The sequence below is a fragment of the Pipistrellus kuhlii genome, unplaced genomic scaffold (assembly GCF_014108245.1).
Source record: "Pipistrellus kuhlii isolate mPipKuh1 unplaced genomic scaffold, mPipKuh1.p scaffold_m20_p_1, whole genome shotgun sequence".
NCBI classification, from domain to species: Eukaryota; Metazoa; Chordata; class Mammalia; order Chiroptera; family Vespertilionidae; genus Pipistrellus; species Pipistrellus kuhlii.
In genome coordinates, this window is record NW_023425404.1 from 40,516,234 (window position 1) to 40,537,567 (window position 21,334).

A 21,334-nucleotide genomic window follows, 5' to 3' on the forward strand; every position below is an offset into this window, starting at 1 on the left:
CCCTAGTACATTGTTAGTGGGAATGCAAACTGGTGTAGCCACCATGGAAAACAGTATGGTGTTTCCTCAAAAAACTGAAAATGAACTGCCATTTGACCCAGTGATCCCATTTCTAGGAATATATCCCAAGAAACCCAAAACTCTAATCAGAAAGAATATATGCAACCCTATGTTCATAGCAGCAGAATTTACAATAGCTAAGATCTGGAATCAGCCCCAAGTGCCCATCAGTAGATGAGTGGATAAAAAAACTGTGGTACTTTTACACCATGGGATACTATGCAGCTGTAAAAAAGAAACAGCTCTTACTTTTTGAGACAGCATAGAGTGACCTAGAGAGTATTATGCTCAGTCCATGGTCGGCAAACTGCAGCTCGAGAGCCACATGCAGCTCTTTGGCCCCTTGAGTGTACCCTTAACTAGGGTACTCCTAAACTGACCTTTGCTAAAAATGTCCTCAATCTGATTAAGATATGTTCACTGAGGTCAACCCCTTCCAACTCTCCCAATCACACTTGCTTTGTATACTTGTTTCGTCTATCTCCTTTCGTTCAAACTCTCTATATGTCCAAACCATCTCAACATTCCTTTCTCAATCCTCAGCCCTACATCTATCACTCCACAACGTTCCCTAAAATTAACTTTATAAACTTTAGTTAAAGTTTTAAGTCTTAAACTATAGGTACATTGAATAAAACTTGATATCATACTTAATAACAATATTTATTGATAAAATTAAATTCCTTACAATATTCATAAAATTAAATCATGACAATGACAGACAAACACTAATGTGAACAATGGCCTTGTATCTCCTTGGAAAGTTTGGGTAAGTCAGGTTTGTATGTTGTTGTTTTTAATTTTAGGCACAATTCCAGGTTCTCATCAATAAGACGACTTCTCAATTTACTCTTGATAAGGTTCATGCTTGAAAATGATTGATCACATTAATATGTTGACCTGAATAAGGAAAGAATAACAAACGCTAGTTTTTTCAGTTGATTGTATGAGTCAGGAATACTATCCCAGTTGTTAAAAAAAATCAACATATCTTCCTTCTCCAGGTCTTTCAAAGCAGACCACTTGTGCCGTGAACTAAGTTTGCATTTCTATTTCTTCAATATTTCTGTATCAGCACAAAGACGTTCAAATTTCGAGCTCCACAATTCTTTGTTTTTTAAATACAGCAATTGTATTTCAAAGTTGCCAAGGTCAATATTAAAGAGAGAAAATTTTAATTCTGTTACAGTAGCATTAAGAGGTTTTTTAACTAAGGCTGAAGTCACTTTGCTGTTTCTGAATTCCTGAAACCTGTTGAGAAAAGCTTCCCTCATATTTGAAAGTGTTGCTTTGAAATAGCAAATGTCAATATCAGAATTATTTTCTTGGTGATGTTTCAACAGGCTTGGAAAGTGAATCAAAGTTTCTCTTTCAAAATCTTGAACAAAAAGAGATCATTTGTTTTCAAATGAAATAACTTCTAACATCGAAAAAATTGTGTTTCCTTTCCCCTGTAGTTTACAATTAAGCTGATTTAGATGAGAAATAACGTCTACACATGTAATAAAATTTTTGGATCCACTGATAGTTTGTTAGTTCTGGATAGTGAACACCCTTCTCAAGGAGAAATGCTTTAATTTATGTTAATTAGGAAGCGAAATGTTTCAAAATGTTTCCTCTTGATAACCAACGTACCTTGTAATGCAGCAGCAGATCTGCATACTCACTCTCCATTTCAACTAAAAATTCTTTAAATTGGTGATGATTAAGAGCTTTAGCTATAATGGAGTTGATAATGTTAATCACCAATTCCATAACTTTGCAAATTTCTTCTGGAAATGTCTGCGCACAAAGCGCTTCTTGATGAATGATGCAATGGTAAGTAAGTATCTCGTGATTAATTTTTTCTTTCAAAATAGCAACAAACCCATTTCTTACGCTGGTCATACTTTTCACCTCGTCTGTTGAAATTGAGACAATTTTATCAAGTGGAATATATTTTTCAATACACTCAACTACAGCATTTGCTATATCGTCTCCACATGTTTTTGATCTCTGAGTGACAATAATCCTAAAAGTTCTTCTTTAGGACCTGTAGATAAAATAAATGGTACCAAAAGTGTAACTTACACTGTAACCTTTATGTCACAAGACTCGTCAACTGCTATTGATAAAGCTGAAAGCAATTTAAGATCTTCGACTTGCTGGTTAGTTATATTCGAAGACATTTTGACTATTCTATCTTTCACTGTTTTAGCAGGCAATGGTAACTCGTTAATTTTTTTTTTTTTTAATATCTGCTTTGTTCTTAAAATCACGAAATAGCTCTTCGGATCCATTTATAAAACAACTTTTTATGTATTCGCAGTCTGAATATGGTTTTGCTAAGAGAGGAATATGGTTTTCCTCTCTTAGCAATCTCTTGACTAACCACAAAACTTGCAATATTAACATTGTTGGAAGATTGTACAGAACTTGATTTTTCTTGACCCTTGTGAAGTTCCTCAATTGCTTTCTTCCTTGCATCACCAACAGGATATTTAGTACTAAATGACACGTTTAGTTGTAAATTGTCTCTCCAAATTTGATTTCTTGTTATGCACCAATTTTTCCTGACAAATAAGACAGGTCGGAAGACCATTTAAGTTTTGAATAAATGTGAAAGTCTCAGTCCATTCACTTTAAATTCACGGTTTTCGTCTTCTGTTTTACTTTGTTTCTTCTTTGTAGCCATGTCAAACAGGGCACCTAAAAAAAAGTTTCATTTTATAATAATAAAGCCACCAACACAAAATAATTACTATTCTTAAATTGATGACAAAAATACCTGTAAGATTTGCAGCTGGTTGAAAAAAATTCAGGGAACTTTATGCTTCGAGTAGGTACTTTTGTCACACGCGGGATTTGCGGAAGTGACTAGTACTAACCACTGCACAATGACAGTGCTGACTGACTGGCTCAGTCAACTCGTGCATGAATCGCGTGCACCTTCCCTGTGGCCCGCCTGAGCCGTGTCTCCCATTGTCCTCGACACCCACACTTACAATGCCACTTCTTCAAAATAGACTCGCCCAGGCCAAAAACCGATTTCTGCGCCAAGGGCCACAATGTTTCAATCACACTGTATGTGCGCGCCTGCACATAGTAGTATTTTGTGGAAGAGCCACGCTCAAAGGGCCAAAGAGCCACATGTGGCTCGAGAGCCACAGTTTGCCAACCACTGGTATAAACAAATATGATATACACATGGAATAAGGAAAGGAGATCAACATAAAAATATATAACTAACTTATCTTAAATGGTAAACTGCATTTTCACTTTTTTTTTTTTTTTCTGTACTTCCCCAATGTTCTTAAGTGAGTATACCATTGTTAAGATCAGGATATAGTACTAGAATATTATAGCGTAAATTTTCAAGAAAATAGAGACCAAAAAAATTTTGTGACTTGGATTGCAGTTATGTAGTTACTTATATACAGGTTCAATAACACTTTGGTATTCACCATTATCTATAAATCAAACTGTTAAGAATTAAAATATTAGATTTACATTCTTTCACATACATAAAAAAGAGAAGGCCCTGTTTCATCAGAAGAGTTGTCGATCTGAACTCTCAAGGTCACTACTTTGGAAGTAGCTTTCAGGCACACTGCAAGATACTTCATATAATCTGAAGTTTAATTCAAATATTATCTTCTACATTCATGTTAGTTTCAATATTTTTAAAACACAGTAACAAATGTGACCAAAACCCTAAATATATTCCATGTATACTCCATATACACTATATAACCATAGCATTAACATCTTAAGTCATATTGTGCAATAGAAGTTCTTATTAACTAAACAGTTCAAACAAAAACATATTTTTTACTGATTAAAAATAAAATGCAACTATTAAAAAATCAGATAATTGTTCTGCTAACACTAAGGTACAAGCAATGAAACAATCATGATTGTTTTCGAAAGTAGTATTTTAATTTTCTTGTTCAATAATTATTGCTTAGTTGTTGTTTTGAAGCCCACTATTAACTGTAAACATACAACAGCATACTAATATACATGATATGATATATCATTATGACCAATTTAACTCTAACTTGATAAATGAGAGGTTTACTTTAAATAGTTAAAAGGCATTTTAAAGTCACATCTTCTCTGTTTTCTGAAACAAAAACCAGTCTTTGCTTTATGGTTTACTTCCTGAGTTTATCTTGAAAATGCATGTAAGTTTTATTTCTGAATGATGTTAAAGTCCAAATTTATTTCTCCCAAACCACAAATTTAAATTAGAATACCACTTTATCAGCTTTTCTTTCCAAGTGTCACTCATATTTCTGTTCCCTTTATAGCACAATGTTAACTTGGTAAAGAATTTAATATCATCAAAATATTAAACTGCAAACTTTTAAAAAGTAAAAACTATTGGTCATATCATGTACCAAAACTACTGAAAGTAACAAAGATCCCATAGCTAGTTAACACTGACTAGTCTTAACTTTGCTTAAAATCGCAGCTGTAAGAGTTTTCCTACTCTCCCCTCTTTTCTTGATGATAGAAGCAAACACTGAGAGAAAACCTTAAAACATTTATTCACAGGGCAAAAACCACAATCCAGAACCCTATTGGTAACAATTTAAAGAAAAAGGCTTCACCTCAATACTGCATTTTGCAAGAATACATCAAAATTCAAGAATTGGTTGTTATATAACATTGTGCCTCAAAAACTTATCTTACTTGTGTAGACTAACATTACAAATCCAGATTCTATTGTCAAGGATAGTTAAATATCCTACAAAATCCAACCATGAGCTACTCATTTAACAGATTTTGAAGACTTTGTGTTTCATCTGAAATGTCTATCCTGTTAAGTACTATATACAAACAAATCTTGTCAGAATTATATTTAATTAGCATAAATTGTAGATTAACATCTCTTACAGATGTACAAAACAGAGACAACTGTCACTCTAGGATGAAGTGCGTGTTTTTTTTTGTTTGTTTGTTTGTTTTAAAAGAACTGCATACATATATTTAGTAAAGCAAGTAAAAAAAAAAAGACCCTTTGTATATAAGGATATACAATACAAAATAACTCAGTTCTATAGTCAACAGCCTCTTTTTAAAACTTTTGAAATTAATTTACTCTAAAATATAGGCAGAAACTCAATAGGTTATAAAATTGCTAGGAGATTTCTATTTCTGGTTTCTGCCATAATAAATACTAGGGGTTTAAGCTTAGCTGTTTTTTTTTTTTTTTACTTAAAAGATTTTTTTCCACAGTCAGCAACTTACAACAGGACATACTGTAATACCAAAATGGAAACTACTTAATCAACATTTCCTCATGGAAACACATATCACACATAACAGTCTGTAAGGGTAAAGTTTTATTTCAAAAAGTAGCATTTATGTTTTATTTAGCTACACAAGCTCAATTTTTTTTCTGGTTCTGTCAACATGTTCGGTTAATTTTAGTCAACATTAATAATACACACAAAAAAAGTGAAATGTAAGCAATAATATAAGGCAATTTGTTTATAAATTTGAATAAGACCACGCTTTCATATTTTTAGAACAGAGGTCACAGGTTTTCAAATCCTATAAAATAAATATGATCCTTTTCTCATGCTATGTTTTTTAAAACTGTTCCTGTAAAGAATTTAAGCCATGTGGAAAACTCAACAGTATTTGAATCATCCAATACATAAGCCTTTCAGGTTTCAAGTTCTAAATTGCAGTCATCTATAGCATCATAGAAGGCTAACAAAGGATTGAAAACTCTTGGGCATAATTTCAAAATGTTCCTATTCCCTTTTTGCCCACTCTTCAAAACATACCATTTAATAATAATAAATCTTATTCATAGTTGGTCCTGTTGGTTTTAACACATTTAACTTCTAAATTCTATCATTTACAAAATATTGCAGAAAGTAACTTTTTGTCATTGAGCTCATTTAATATATAAAAAAAATAAACTATATATGTGTAGTTTATTTTGAAAATCTGTAGACCCAGGGGAAATATAGTTAATTTGGCTTGACTCACACTTTTACATAATCATTTGCAATACTCCTCATTCAATTGCCTCATTCTTTGTGCTTCCTCTTCACAAAGTCTAAGCTCACTTCCTAAGAGCTTTCTTCTTGCAGGAATCAGCATTTATTGACCTCACAAAGTACACACACTTGCTGTTGTCAGCAAAGAACACAGAAATTGAAGAAAAAAGCATCACAGAAGCACTAGAAGTGTATGAAAGTATATCTTCTTATAAAGTTATATTTGTAAAGATCTGGGACTTCATATTTAACCTAAGAAATACTGAAGATTTTTATATTTAAAAAGGAAATACAGCATTCCAACCCAAGAGTTAATTTCATCTTACTGAGTCAAAACCTGACAGTCAGTTACTACAACTAAGTAGAAAGAAAGGTAATTTCTACCACATTTACTGGTACTTAACACAGTTAATATTAAAATCCGAGTATTTTTTAGAGCCTCCTGAGGTCATCTGTGATCTCAAGGGATTTTTCATAATGGAAGGGTGTTAATCCCCAATGCGCTGGTCTACTTCCAATTTGGATCATTAGTTTCTGCTTACCTAAATTCCTATTACCATTCCAATTGGCTCAGGTATTCTTCATTTCCTGTCTTGAACTATAGTCCATGCACTAATTATTAAACAGCCAAAGCGAAATAGCTTCTTTGGGTGTCTATATGCCATCAAAAACATTTCACATTTCTTTAGGATTAGTAAAACAGTAGTTTAATCCATATTCTGTTGTTATTTTTAAAATTTTTTCTATTGTTACTTTGTATGGCATACAGAATGTTTTGATTATTATTTTACACAGAAGTTTTAAGTTTTATTTTTTTAATAGAATTGGTGATGAGCTTAAGTGCTAATAAAGGTATGAAACTGCAAACCAGAGCTAGTACAAAGATTAAACAGCTAAATGGACCCAGTTCACCACTACCCCATCCCTATCGTCAACATCCACACATATCCCTCCCTCCGATTCTCCTCCCTCCTCTCCTTTCTCTCACATGTACACAGACATACACATTTCCTTAAATTTGTATATATACATATGTCCATGCATGTATTTGTACAAATGTGTATCTATATATATAAAAGGCTAATGTGCTAAGTGTCTGTCCCACCATGCAAGTGGTCACTATGATGTGCACTGACCACCAGGGGGCAGACCCTCAACACAGGAGCTGCCATGACACACACTTGCCATTTACAGAGAAACAGCAGTGTGAACCTGGCACCAACAAAGCAACACTTGGCTTCCCCCAAGTGGGACACAGGCCCCACCAACACCCCAGTCTACCTAATCGCAGCTGATGCTGCCAAGAACCCATGCCGCAAAATGTAGCCCAGTGGCTGAGGGGGCTGGGTAATAATATCACGTAGCAACACCTGGCTTCCTCTCCCTAACCATGACTAGCCTCCTTAGAGTTTCTTCGGGCCAGGAACATGACTTGTTTTATAGCAAGGGACAAACATTTTACGCTTTAACCAAATGTCTGTGAAGTGTTTTCCCCATGCTTTAATCTCCTTTGAAACTCAACAAAGTCCTGGAGTAGGAAGATCGGAGACTTGATGGAATCCTATTTTCTTTTTGTTAGCCAGAAAACGGAGCCTGAGGGCTTTTGTTTTTAAAATTCATTCCACTGCTGAATTATCTGGTCTGCTTAAGAAATATTCAGCAATCTTGCCTTGCCCTCCCTTAGAGGTTAAAACCTTTATAATATTTAAAAAATATGTATATGAATAGAATATAGTTATTAATTATTATTTGATAAAGCTTACCAAGTGATTTCAAGTATATTAGATTGGCCTAATTAAAAATATATTTCTTTTAAGAAGAGAGAATAAATCTCTGAGTCACTCCAGGGACCTAGGAATGTTCCAAAAGCCATCTCTCGATTACAGTCTTGAATTTTAACTTGAAAAGAATATCAAATATACATATATAACCTAAATATTATATTACACTAGAGGCCCAGTGCAGGAAATTTGTGCACAGACGGGAGTTCTTCAGCCGGACCTGAACCCTCTCCAATCTGGGACCCTTTGAGGGATATCCAACTCACAATCCAGGATGACTGACTCCTAACCACTCGCCTGCCTGCCTAATCATCCCTAACCCCTCTGCCTGCCTACCTGATCGCCCCTAACTGCCCTCACCTGCCTACCTGATCTTGCTCCTAACTACTCTTTTCCTGCCAGCCTGATCACTACCCTCCCCTGCTGGCCTGATTGCCCCTACCTGCTGGCCTGATCTTGCCCCAACTGTCCTCCCCTGCCTGCCTGATCACCCCTAACTGCCTCTGCCTCAGCCCCCACCACTATGGCTTTGTCTGGAATGAAGTTGGACATCTGGAAGATGGCCAGTTGACCCGGTCTAATCAGCATATTACCCTTTTATCTAGATTATATAGAATTAAGTTGGGGGAGGGAACCTTTTTTAGCACAAGGCGATGCTCTTGGCAGACAAAAATAGATAATCCCTATTTTTGGACTGATACCCAGCCATATGCACTATACTGCCAAACTGATCATTAAAAAAATTGAATCATGTTCTTACACCTTACACCAAACATCTGTTGCCCGTAAAACCCCTCCTCAGCCCACACCTTAGGTTCTGATTGGTCGGTTTCTATGCCAGTCAGCATCTCCAAACCTATCTTCAGACCTGATCATAGAAGCAGGGCTGATCAGCAGCCACACCAGGCTGCTGGCAAGGTGGCTGAACTGCATTTCAGCCTTGTTGCCTGCTGCACGTACAGCCTGGCATTCGGTCGAGTCTATAGTCATTTTGGATGTTACAACCCTGACTCTTTTTATATATATAGATACTTTTTGTACTTATTCTAAAATATATCAATTAAATTTATATGGGTTTTTATATTAAAAATTTGGTTCAGACCACAGAATTAATCCTCTTTCTTAATTAGACCTAGGTTGAAATTTTACCACACATAAAACTGCAATATATTTTAAACTACTAATTTCTTTAGAAAAAATACAAGAATTATTTTCTCAAAAATAAATTTCTATACTTTATGCACTTTTTATCACAACTATATAATTTCTTCCAACTTAATTTGAACTTTAAACTCTTAGAAGCCTTAAATTTTAAGTGGCAAGTTAAATACTTAGCATTTCTTAGATTAGTGATACCTTCACATTTTAAAGAATATATTTTAAAAATACAAGACATTTAATTAATAGATTCAATTCTATCCTCAAGATTTTTCATACCAGGCCAACTCAGATTAATATTTCAATATTCTGTCATTTCAAAATACCTAGATCTTTAATATGTTTTATTACTTAATTTAGTAAACTCCAAAGTTTTAAGTTTCCAGAGACTTTGAAAAACTATGTTTAGAGGAGCAAAAACCATATCTTAATAGTTTTGCAGATCCCCACACATATCTAAAACAACAGTAGATACTCAATTAGAAATTTATTGACTGATTATTTGAGATTGAAATTTTTACCTTTTTAAAGCACATGCTACCCTAAAATATACTTGACTTTCGTTCTAGTTGATCACACTTGATAAGAAAACAGGTGGGAATTAAGTGATTTGAGAATTTTTAATCTGCACCTTGCCATCATATCCTAGCATCAGGTTTAATTTTGTCCTTCTGAGAGAGGTCTATTTGTCAACCAATTCAATAACAGAAGTACAAGAGGGACTATGAGAGTAGAGTTAGCAATGCTAAGTTTATGCATTAAGCCCTGCATTATGCATAATGCAACCCTGAAATGTAGATGTTTTTATGCTCAATTCTCATACTACTGTGACAAACTAAAGAGAAATATAAGATTCTTACCTTTTCCATAGAAAGACACAAATAGAAGACATTCATTTGTTGAAGGTGTAAAGTAATAAATATAATGAATTAAAATGTACTTGGAATATTTTGATAAACATCACTTTAAAAACATTTGATGGGGGAAAGAACACTTGGAGAGTTTCAGCAATAAAATATTCTTTTTTTATGACTAAAGGACAAATGTATAATTGTAAAGGTATATGTAGAGCATTAGGTATTAGTCCATGAATACACTTGAGTATTTAAAAAAGAAACAGTTTGAGGGAAACACCCATTAAGAATATGTGTGAGCCCTAGCTGGTTTGGTTCAGTGGATAAGAGTGCCAGCCTGTGGATTGAAAGGTCTGGGGTTTAATTCCAGTCAAGGCACATTCCTGGGTTGTGGGCTTGATCCCCAGTAGGAAGCCAATCAATGATTCTCTCTCATCATTGATATTTCCATATCTATCTCCCATACCCTTTCTCTCTGAAATAAATAAAAAATGTATTTTAAAAAAAGAATTGTGTGAAACAACACATAGTACTATAAATCTAAAAACAATGAAATTAAGAATTCTTATTTCCCATATGAGGAAGAAAATAACTTATTTATTTAAAAGCTTTTATTGTATTACAATTCACATGTGTCAAACACAAGGCCCGCGGGCCAAATCCGTCCCGCCAGGCCTTGCAATGTGGCCCGCACCACGCTGTCATCACTGCACTCCGCTGCGTTTCCATCACAATGACAGTTTATGACTGTTCAGTAAACCATTCGGCCCGCGATTTAGGCTGGATTTTAGATTTTGGCCCCTTCTCTGATTGAGTTCGACACCCCTATATTACATGTATATCTGCTTTCAAAAATACTGGTAAAGATTCTGTAAACTGCATATGAAGAGATTTAATAAAGAGAATTCTTATTATCTTTCAATAACAATTTTAAAATATTTTAAGACAGAATTTAAAAGAGAATGCAAAGGATAAAAGATTAAAACCATCAACAAAATCCATGGTGAAGCTATTAAAGAAATAAGACATCCTGTGAATATGGAAGCTTTCTAATTATAATTTAGACTTTTAATCTTGGTGAGTATTATAAAAATTTCAAACTAATCCTACCTCCTTTCTTAAAAGATAAAAAATAAAGAATAATCAAGCTTTTAGCTTCTTGAGCAGTCTATTTTAACTGATAATTTACACAATAGTCCTGGCTATTTGACTGGCTGGCTTTGAAGTATGATTTTCTTTGTCTGTTGTTTTTTGTTATCCTTTGATAACTTTTAATAATAAAGAAACTAGAACTTACTATTACCTGGGTAATGAAGAGTACTTTCAAAGAAGGATTATATAATTTACACAATAATATAACCACAAAGTTCTGAAAATATTGCTACAATTAGTGTACCCCAGTCTATTTCCACTAAATTTAAACCATGGTCTACCTATGAGAGGAACATCTTACAGGTAAATGAAACCACGCTGGGTCTATTCTACTAGTTTTTTGTGGGGTTTTTTTGTGGTTTTTGTGTTTGTTTGTTTTTTTCATTTTCCAACAAGCCACACTGTTGTTGTATAATTACTATCTCAGAAACAGTAAGGCCTGTTTTTTGAACTACCTTCTCATAAACACTAGAAGCTTCAATTTTCTTTCAAATGCTATAGAATGTATTATAAAATCGGACTATTATTTTGAAATACATTTTTTATTGATTTTAGAGAGATTGGAAAGGAGAGGGAGAGACAGAGAGAAACGTTGATGTGAGAGAGAAATATCCATGCCTCTCATAGGCACCCTGACCAGGACTGAACTGGCAACTTAGATATGTTCCCTGACTGGAATTGAACCTGAGACCTTCAGTGCACAGGACAACACTCAACCAAGCCACATGGGCTAAGGCCTCTAATACCTAATTTTAAAATGTATAAAACAATGTTTAGTTTTACTAAACTAGTCATCCTCTGATCCCTCGGCATTGTTAACTCTGAGACCTCAGCAAATTCCAAAGTCTCTGACTGAAATCAAAGGCATAGAAAACTCAGCTTGATCTGGAAAACTGAACCAAGAATTCTGTAGTACCTCATCACATAATCATGAATTGCAATCAAAAGCTGTTCTACTCACCAGCTATTTTAAACCATTTTATATGACTAGCAAGACTAATTCCTTTCTAAATAAGCATGACAACACTTACACTAAAATTATGCTTTTCTTCAAAACTGTCTCCTTACAAATCTTAATACTTACTTAACCTATTCTACAACTTGCCAAAAAACTTTAGAACTTTCTTTTCTGAAATTTCCATCCCAGAAAATTTACTAACCACATATAGAAATCCCTCTCATTAATCATTGGATTAATACTCTTAGCCTTGTTTTTCCAACTCTCCTTCCTACCACACCCTCTACTACCATATTCCCATATATCTGGCCTCTGCCTTTTCCTTTTCCTTCTGGTTTTTTAAATTAACACAATGAGAATTTATAGGATGGGAGGTGAATTGACCCAGGAGAATAGACAGTGGAACAAAAGAAATATACCTGGATATAAACAATCATATTTATGCGTACTACTTTCTAGTATCATGGGTAAAAATGTGCAAAAGGCCATAAAATATTTAAAAATATAAAAAATATACATTATCTAATGTCCATACTTTCTTTTGAAACAAGTTATCTTCCAAGCCATACATGTTAGAAAGGGATATTTCCAAAATGTTAACTGTCCACTAGGTGTGACTTATATTTTACCTCCTTTCCACCAAAACTTGATATCCCATCTTACCACGCTGTTCATCATACCCGGCACTGAGATTAACTTCCTCCACAATAGTCAGTGTCCTAAGTTGAGGCCAACTCAAATTACCACCAAGAGTGCTCAAATACAAAAAAAGGTATAATAAGTGTTTCCTGAAAAGGACTTGGGTGGAAAGGTTATGAAGTAGTAAGAATTTTTGATAGACTAGGCAACCTCCCATCACAGATACTATTAGCACAGGTGCCTTTTTATCCCCTACTTTCTAAAATGATATCATATTCTAAGGATGTTGGGTCAATGACCAAAATAGATGAGGGCAATTTGGCCCATTACTGAGCAATAAAAATAGGTAATTCATTTAAATCATGGATATAAAGAAAAATCTACATTTCTTAAGAAAAGAGCTGAAAGACCATTTTAAATTAAAAAAAATAATAAACTGCTTAAGATTACGTTAAAAGGAAGAAATTTTCCTTTTGTTTTGTTCCTGTAATGTTGCTTTTGTAACTTGAAAAATGAAGATCACCTTTTACACCACAATACATTAACATGGTATATATAAATACCTACACATTCCTTACAAACTATAAACTCTCCTTACCTGCTAATGGGCAATTAATTGTATTCATGCAGATTCACTTCAGATTGCATTTACCTCAACTAATTTTAATTATTCAAGTGAGGCTCATTTAAAACATGAGATTACTTAAAATATATAAAAGACAAAGCAGATGGCCAAGTTTAGGAAAGGAAACTAAAAACCAGGCCTTAGAAACAGGACTCCTATGTCTGATGTGAAAGGGAATTTAGATTTGGAAAGAATAATCCAAGTCAGAGAGCTCAATTATGCTCCTGCCTAAGTTTTGAAAAGCAAAGAAAAGGGTCAAAAATAATCAATGAGTAAGTGAAGACTTTCCAAAGTTTTTTCCTTGCTCACATACAAATTTAATTTGTCTCTGGGTCCACAGTGGGAAAGTAGCAGGCATCAATTACTTTTGAGTCATAAAATCAGAAAGATAGTAAGCTCCTGAGTGAAGGAAAAGATATAAACTACTCAATTAGCATGACAGAAAAATTAATATTACCACACCACTGAAGCTTTGGAAGAAGGAAACTGAAATGTTTTTAGTAATCTAGATCAAGGAACAAATAAACTGCAGGCTGCTCATCTAATCTGAAATTTGTTAAATGTTCATAAATTATTTCTGTTTTAGAGTTCTTTATTGCTTTTGGTTTAAAACATATATGAAAATATATAAGGACTCATGTTTGTTTGTAATTTTAATCCCCCTATTCTGTTTTCCCCACAACTATAAAATTACCAGTGGGATTTAAAAAAACAAAAAACAAAAAACAACTTTAAGGTTCATACTTTGTAACTTATATATTCTTAGAAACATCTATTCATGTTTTGGCAGTTTGTGTCTGGACACCTTCATTTTAAGGTTTAACATAACAGAGTCTATCAACACTTTCCCAATTACAAAGAAAAATAAGTATAAAGGTTCAAATAAGTAATAGTTCAAATTATCAAGTCTCTCAGGAATCAATTTTCTTAAATGTGAAAATATTTTGCCAAAGAAACCTGAAACACTGATTTGAAAGAATTTACGCACCCCTATTTCATTGCAGTATTATTTACAATAGCCAAGATTTGGAAGCAGCTGTGCCCATCAGCAGATGAGTGGATAAAAAAGCTGTAGTACATTTACACAATGGAATACTACTTGGTCATAATAAAGAAGGAAATCTTACCTTTTGCTACACATGATGGACCTGGAGAGTATTATGATAAGTGAAATAAGCCAGTCAGAGAAAGACAAGTACCATATGATTTCACTTAAAAGTAGAATCCAATGAACAAATCTATATATATAAAAGCCTAAACAACTAGAATGACGAGAATGACCGACTATAATGCACACTGACTACCAGGGAGCAGATGCTCAACACAGGTGCTGCCCTCTGATGGTCAGCACATTCCCACAACCAACCTCCCCAGCCGGCTAACCTCCTGTGGTCCCCCCCCCCTGGCCCTTGGGCTGGGATGAGGAACACAGGGTGAGTGGAAGCAGATGAAGCCCCTTTCCCAGAGGGACCTATGGACAGCTCCCTCCGAGGAGCCAGTTGCCAACTTCCTGTGTCCCATCCCTCTCCCTGGCTGGCAGGCCCCAATCGGCCTGTCACCCGCCCACTGCAGTGGTGGCATGGCGGCAAGTGAAGGAGGAGGAGGGAAAGCAGGGAACCGCATGGTGGCAGAGCACCAATGATGGCGGCATGAGCGCCCCACATCCATTCCTTCCACATCCAGCCCAGCGACTGTCACCTCCTCTCTGGCACAGCCCTGACTGGCCTAGCCCCTATTGGCCCTGATCGCTAGCCAGGCCTAGTTACCCCCATCCATGAATGAATTTCATGCACCAGGCCTCTAGGAAACTAATAAAGTGGAGATAGACTCATGAGTATAGAGAACAGACTAACAATGTCAGAGGAAGGGGATTGAGAGCTAGGTGAGAAGGATGAATGGGTTAAGCAAAGAAAAAAAGAGAAAGACTCATGAACAGAGATGATGATCGTCAGAGGGAAGTGGGGACAGGGGAGGCAGAAGAAGTTAAAGGGGGGATAAATAGCAATGAAAGGAGACTAGACTTGGGGTGATAAATACACAACACAATATATAGAAAATGTATTGTAGAATTGTATACCTCAAACCTGTATAATTTTATTAACCAATATCACCCCAATAGATTCAATTTTTAGAAAAGGAAAAGAAAGACATTTTGCACTAAGCAATATGCATTTCCCAAAACTAAGTCATATGGTAATGTAAACATTTAATCCTTTGATTAAAACTCTATAATTTGATCAATAACGGTTACATTAACTCAAGGTATGGTATGCAAATGATTGAGCACTGCACCTAGTTCACATTTTATTTTTTATAGAAATATTAATTTAAATGTTTTAAATATTTCTAAAAAAAAAAAACCCTACAGATAATTTGAATTTAGACTCAAGTAAATTATCACAGACTACAAATAATAGTATTTGTGGACATTAATAAGTCCAGATTTCCTCTTTTTATTAATTTATTCAAAATTAAATTTGTACATATACGTAACTCATGAAAACTCTTATTTTCTACTCTGAACAAAAAGGAGGATGAGGACTAAAATAACTCAATATTTATAGTTACCATACTGATCTACTTTAAAGATTGAGCCCCCTCCATTTATATTTCAGCTAGATTTAAAATTAAAATACAAGATACAAAGGGGGGGGTTAATAAAAGATATAAAGGAATAAGTTAAATAACACCAATAGGAAGCAACCAAACATGCTCCCTTTTGTGTACAATAAAAGGCAAGGTCTAATTGGAAAGTCAGGGCCATTAAAAGGGGAGGGGAGAGATGGTGCTAGATTTTAAAAAAACTTAAGGGGTAATAATTATCAAATGTAATTAATCACCTGGTTCGAACAGATCAACTCAAAATAATATTTTCCAGAAAACTGAAAATAATATGTGAATTGGGTATTAGATAGATGAAAATCTGCTAACATGGAAAAGCAGAAATTGTAAGCTAAAAAAGCTTTTACTTCACTTGTGTAGCTATTCATGTCCAAAAAAAGCACGTACTAAAATAGCACATACAATACAGTATAATTTTAGTAAAGAAATAAATACATGTACGTACATACATTTACATAGGAAAATATCTGGAAGAACAAAGTATTAACAATATCATCTCTAGGTGGTGGGAATATGGTGTTTTTATTTTTGCTTTATATTTTTTAACTGTGTGTATGTACTGCTTTTGCAATGTTTAAATATGATTTTAAGAATATACATGGGCTCTTCCAAATCATTATATGAATGCCATTTTTCAAATTCCAGAATCCATAACTACACATATAACCCAGCACAAAAGATACATTTATAGTAAACTAGAGACCCGGTGCACGAAATTTGTGCATGGGGTGGGAGGGGGGGTGTCCCTCAGCCCCACCTGTACCCTCTCCAATTTAGGACCCCTGGAGGGATGTCCAACTGCCTGTTTAGACCCAATCCTGGTGGGATCAGGCCTAAATCAGCAGTCAGACATCCCTCTCACAATCCAGGACTGCTGGCTCCCAAATGCTCACCTGCCTTCCTGATTGCCCCTAACCACTTCTGCCTGCCAGCCTGATCACCCCCTAACCACTCCCATGCCAGCCTGATTGATGTCTAACCGCTGTATGCCCCCTGTATGCCCCAAATTCCCTCCTCTGCTGGCCTGGTCATCCCTAACTGCCCTCCCCTGAAGGGTTGATAGCCTCCAACTGTCCTTCCTTGCAGGCCTGGTCCCTCTCAACTGCCCCCCCCTTGCAGGCCCGGTGCCTCCCAACTGCCCTCTCCTGCTGGCCATCTTGTGTCCACATGGGGGCAGGATCTTTGACCACATGGGGGCAGCTATTGTGTGTTGGAGTGATGGTCAATCTGCATATTACTCTTTTATTAGATAGGATAGAGGTCTGGTGCACGGGTGGGGGCCAGCTGGTTTGCCCTGAAGGGTGTCCCGGATCAGGGTGGGGGTTCCCTTGGGGTATGGGGCGGCCTAAGTAAGGGGCCCGTAGTGGTTTGCAGGCCAGTCTCACCCCCTGGTGACCCGAGCAGAAAGCCTGGTATCTAGAATTTATTTATCTTCTACAATTGAAAGTTTGTATCCTGGAGCAGAACCAAGCCTCCTGCTCACTCTGTGGCCAGCAGCCATTTCTGTTTGGATTTGTTTACCTTCTATAATTGAAACTTTGTACCCTTGAGTGGAGGCCTGGACCAGCAAGGGCATGTGGAAAGCTTGGCTTCCTCCATTGCCTGGGAAACCCAAGCCTCCCTCCAGCTCTCTGTGGATTTATTTGCATACTCGCTCTGATTGGTTAATTTGCATATTACTCTTTTATTAGGTAGGATAATATGCATTTGTCAGCCACCTTTGTGAAGAGCTAATTTTGGTGACAGTCATTTTAATGTAATGTGCCAACAGAAAAATCAGGTGAAGTACTCCCTCATCCAATAAGAGTCATCCAAATATGAGTGAGCACTTTCTTTAATAGTATGTGATTTACTTTGTGGCATGTATTGGCCTCAATTGAGAAGCAAAAAAATCACTTTCAGATTTTTCAATAAAATTAACTTCAGAAAGCAATGTAATTTTAAAGCATAACATATCTGGCTTTAAATAATAAAACCTGTAGTTGATCCCTGGCTGGTGTTCTAAGTGGTTAGAGTGTTGGCCTGAGAATGGAAGGGTCTTGGGTTTGATTCCCGCTCAAGGGCACATATCTGGGTTACAGGTTTGATTCCTGGCTCCAATTGGGGCACATGCAGGAGGCAAGCAACCAATGTGTCTATCACCTCTCGCTCTCTCACTCTCTCTTCCTCACCCTCTTCTCCTCCCCACCCCCCACACTCTCTCTAAAACTTAATGGGAAAAATATCCTAGGTGAGGATTAGCAACAACAAAACTGTAGTTGAGCTAGAGGAAAAATAACCTAGATTCAAAATCATGCAAGTAATAGGCACCTTTATTCCAGGTTAGTCACCTACATATAAGCCTATATATTGTAAAAGCCTAAGTGAATGTCGCAACCCAAACCACCGAATGGACAACCAAACAGGCTACATGGTGTGACCAGGCCAGCAGGGGGTGTTAGTGAAGGATGACCAAATGACTGAACAGAGGGCTGCATGGGGTGACCAAGCCCGCACGGGGTTAGTGAAGGGCGAGCAAACAACCAAACATCAGGCTGTGTAGGGTTACCAGGCCAGCAGGGGGGATAGTTAGGGGTGATCAGGCCAGCAGGGGGGTGGGGAGGCATGAGGGGTGACCAGGCTGGGGGTGGGGAGTGGTAGTTGTGGATGACCCGGCAAGCAGGGAGGGCAGTTGGGAGTGACCAGGCTATCAGGGGGGCAGTTAGGGATGATCAGGCAAGCAGGCAGGTGAGCAGGTAGGAGCCAGTGGTCCCAGATTGTGAGGGATGTCCCATATTAGAGAAGGTGCAGGCTGGGCTGAGGGGAACACTCCGCAACCCCCATGCATGAATTTCATGCACCAGGCCTCTAGTCTATAATAATCTATAATAATAATAAAAGCATAATATGCTAATTAGACCAGGCAACCTTCTGGACATCCCTCCAGATTACCTTCTGGACAAAGCTGGGGCTGCGAGAGCCAAGGCAAGCTGCCATGGCTGCAAGAGCAGAGCCCCTTGCACGTATTTTGTGCATCAGGTCTCTAGTTTAATCAATATAAACTTATGCAAATACAAAATAATGCCAACAAGAATCATTTTAGTTTAAAAAAAAAAAAAACAGAACAATGTAGTAAAAATAATATATGTACAATGAATACTTAGGTATAAACTTACACCTTCAAATATTTATATGGAAGTTCAAATGTTAAATTCAAAGAGGAAAGTAAAAATAAATACAGAAAGGCAAGACAACATCAAAGAATGTTGTAGGAGAATTAAGAGGGCAGCACACTTAAACCTCACAAAATTTATAGCCTCACAAAAAAAGAAAGCAAAGGTAAAGTCTCAAGAAAATGACATCTCTTCCTAGGGTGAAATAAGAGAAATTAGAGTATTTCAAACTGTAATTTTACTAGAATTGAAGGCAATTAAACAGTCTACTGAAACAATTACAATATTTTTTGTTACACTTCACACTTTTTTTTTTTTTACAACACTCCCATGTACATTAAATGGGGTGACAGACAATGAAGCAGAATATCACTCTCATTTTGAAGACTGGTACTTTGACATTTTAGAATTACCTGTTTATCATCTTTGCACTACATTATTGTTTACTAGGGGCCCACTGCACAAATTAGTGCACCTTGAAAGGAACTGTGGGCCACGAGGCTACGGTGGGCACAGGGGCAGGTCTTGGCCCAACCTCTGCGCCACCACCTGGCTCCTACTACCATGGCCCCTAGTCCCCTGTCTGCTGGCAGCCCCGCTCTCACTGCTGCTGCTACTGCACATTGACAGCACTGGTCCCACTCACACCTGCTGACAGCGTGGAGCAGTTGGGGCTGGAGCCAGTAGTGGGTGCCACTCACACCTGCTGATGGCGCTGAGCAATTGGGACTAGCGTCAGGCACCAGCAACAGGTGCAAGAGCAAGTGTGAGCACCAAGCAAGACTGTGGTGCACGAGAGCAAAAAATTTTCAGTAACCACCAGAGGCTTGCCCCATGACAGTGACCAGCTCTCCGCCTTGGTCTGGTGCCCCTTCTCACCTGCTCCACCATCCTGCCATGGCCAATGTTCCATGCGCAACCCCTGGTGGTCAGTGCCCATCATAATTACTGGTTATTTGGTTGTTTGGTTATTCCACTCTTCAGTCTATTTGCATATTGGGTTTTATATAATAGATGTGCTACTATAATTCCTTGGGAGTAGACATTATATCTGACTCTAGCCATTTTTGTAGCACCATCACCTGACACTGTATCCTATATAATAAAAGCCTAATATGCTAAGTGTTGGTTGTCCAGTAGTTCATTCAACCAATCAAAGCATAATATGCTAATGCTATGCTAAGGCCACTCAACCACTCACTATGACATACACTGACCACCAGGGGGCAAATTCTCTGACTGGTAGGTTAGCTAGCTGGGGGGGTCTGGCTAAGTAAGATGAGCCAGAGATGCCCTGGAGCCCTCCCACAGTCCCTCCCCAGCTGGCCAACCTCCCAAATCTCTCCCCAGCCCTGATGGTGCACTGGTGGGTCTCTTGGCCTAGCCTGAGCCCTCTCACAATTGGGACCCCTCAGGGAATGTCGGAGAGCTGGTTTCAGCCCAATCCCACAGGCCAACCCAAGGGACCCCACTGGTGCACAAATTTGTGCACCAGGCCTCTAGTTTTATTATAAGTGTTCAAAAAATGTCTGTTAATGGACATGTATAAAAGTACTCAAAAGTAACCTATTAAATGAAGAATTAATTTATTTTTACAATACACACATACAAAACCCTCACTAACAGACCCAATTAAATGGGCATCCCAGGCAGCCATGTTTGTACCAGTTAACAACAATCATGTCTCTAATCCCAACTAACTGAATCAGACATGGGCAGGCAATCCAATCCACTGGCTTATTGATCACCAAATGTTCTCATTTGCAAATTGAAACCAAGAGGCAGACAGAAAGATAGTCCTTAAGCTGACATCTTGTGCATTTAATCAATGGGGTAAATAAGGAAGCTAGTCAGTGAAAGGACTACAAAGCAGACATCACCTGGGAACATGAATTGAAAGAGACTCTTTGTCCCCTAAAGCACAGAGAAAACAGACTCTGTTCCAATTTTTAATTCCTATAAGACCTAACTATATTCGTTTTCATGTTGTACTTCTGCGATTTAAATATCTTTACTTGAACCAGCCTAAATGGGTCCTTTTTTGAAAGCACATGAGCCTTTACTATAACAATTTTATACTCCCACAGCTACTTTCATTCTCCACAAACAACTACATCTTCTTGAGGTTTCAATTAGCAGCTATACCCAAATAACTCTAAAACGTTTTACGCACCAAACGTTTCACAGATTTGAAAAACACCTTGTACTACAATAAACTATCAACCTAGGATAAAGAACAAAGCTATAACATCACAAATTAGTGTGTTAAAATTCTGAAGTCAATAACTATCACTTAGGTAACAGAAAAAAATACGAGAATCATTAATATAGAGA

General features: G+C 37.0%; 1 protein-coding gene and 1 pseudogene across 5 annotated transcripts in view; both read right to left on the reverse strand.

The window, feature by feature from the left end:
• The window catches only part of TCF12 (transcription factor 12), a 307,685-nt gene that overhangs the window by 252,056 nt on the left and 34,295 nt on the right, over window positions 1-21,334 (reverse strand). The gene's annotated exons all lie outside the window — the stretch shown is intronic.
• LOC118720710 lies at window positions 705-19,404 on the reverse strand (annotated as a pseudogene).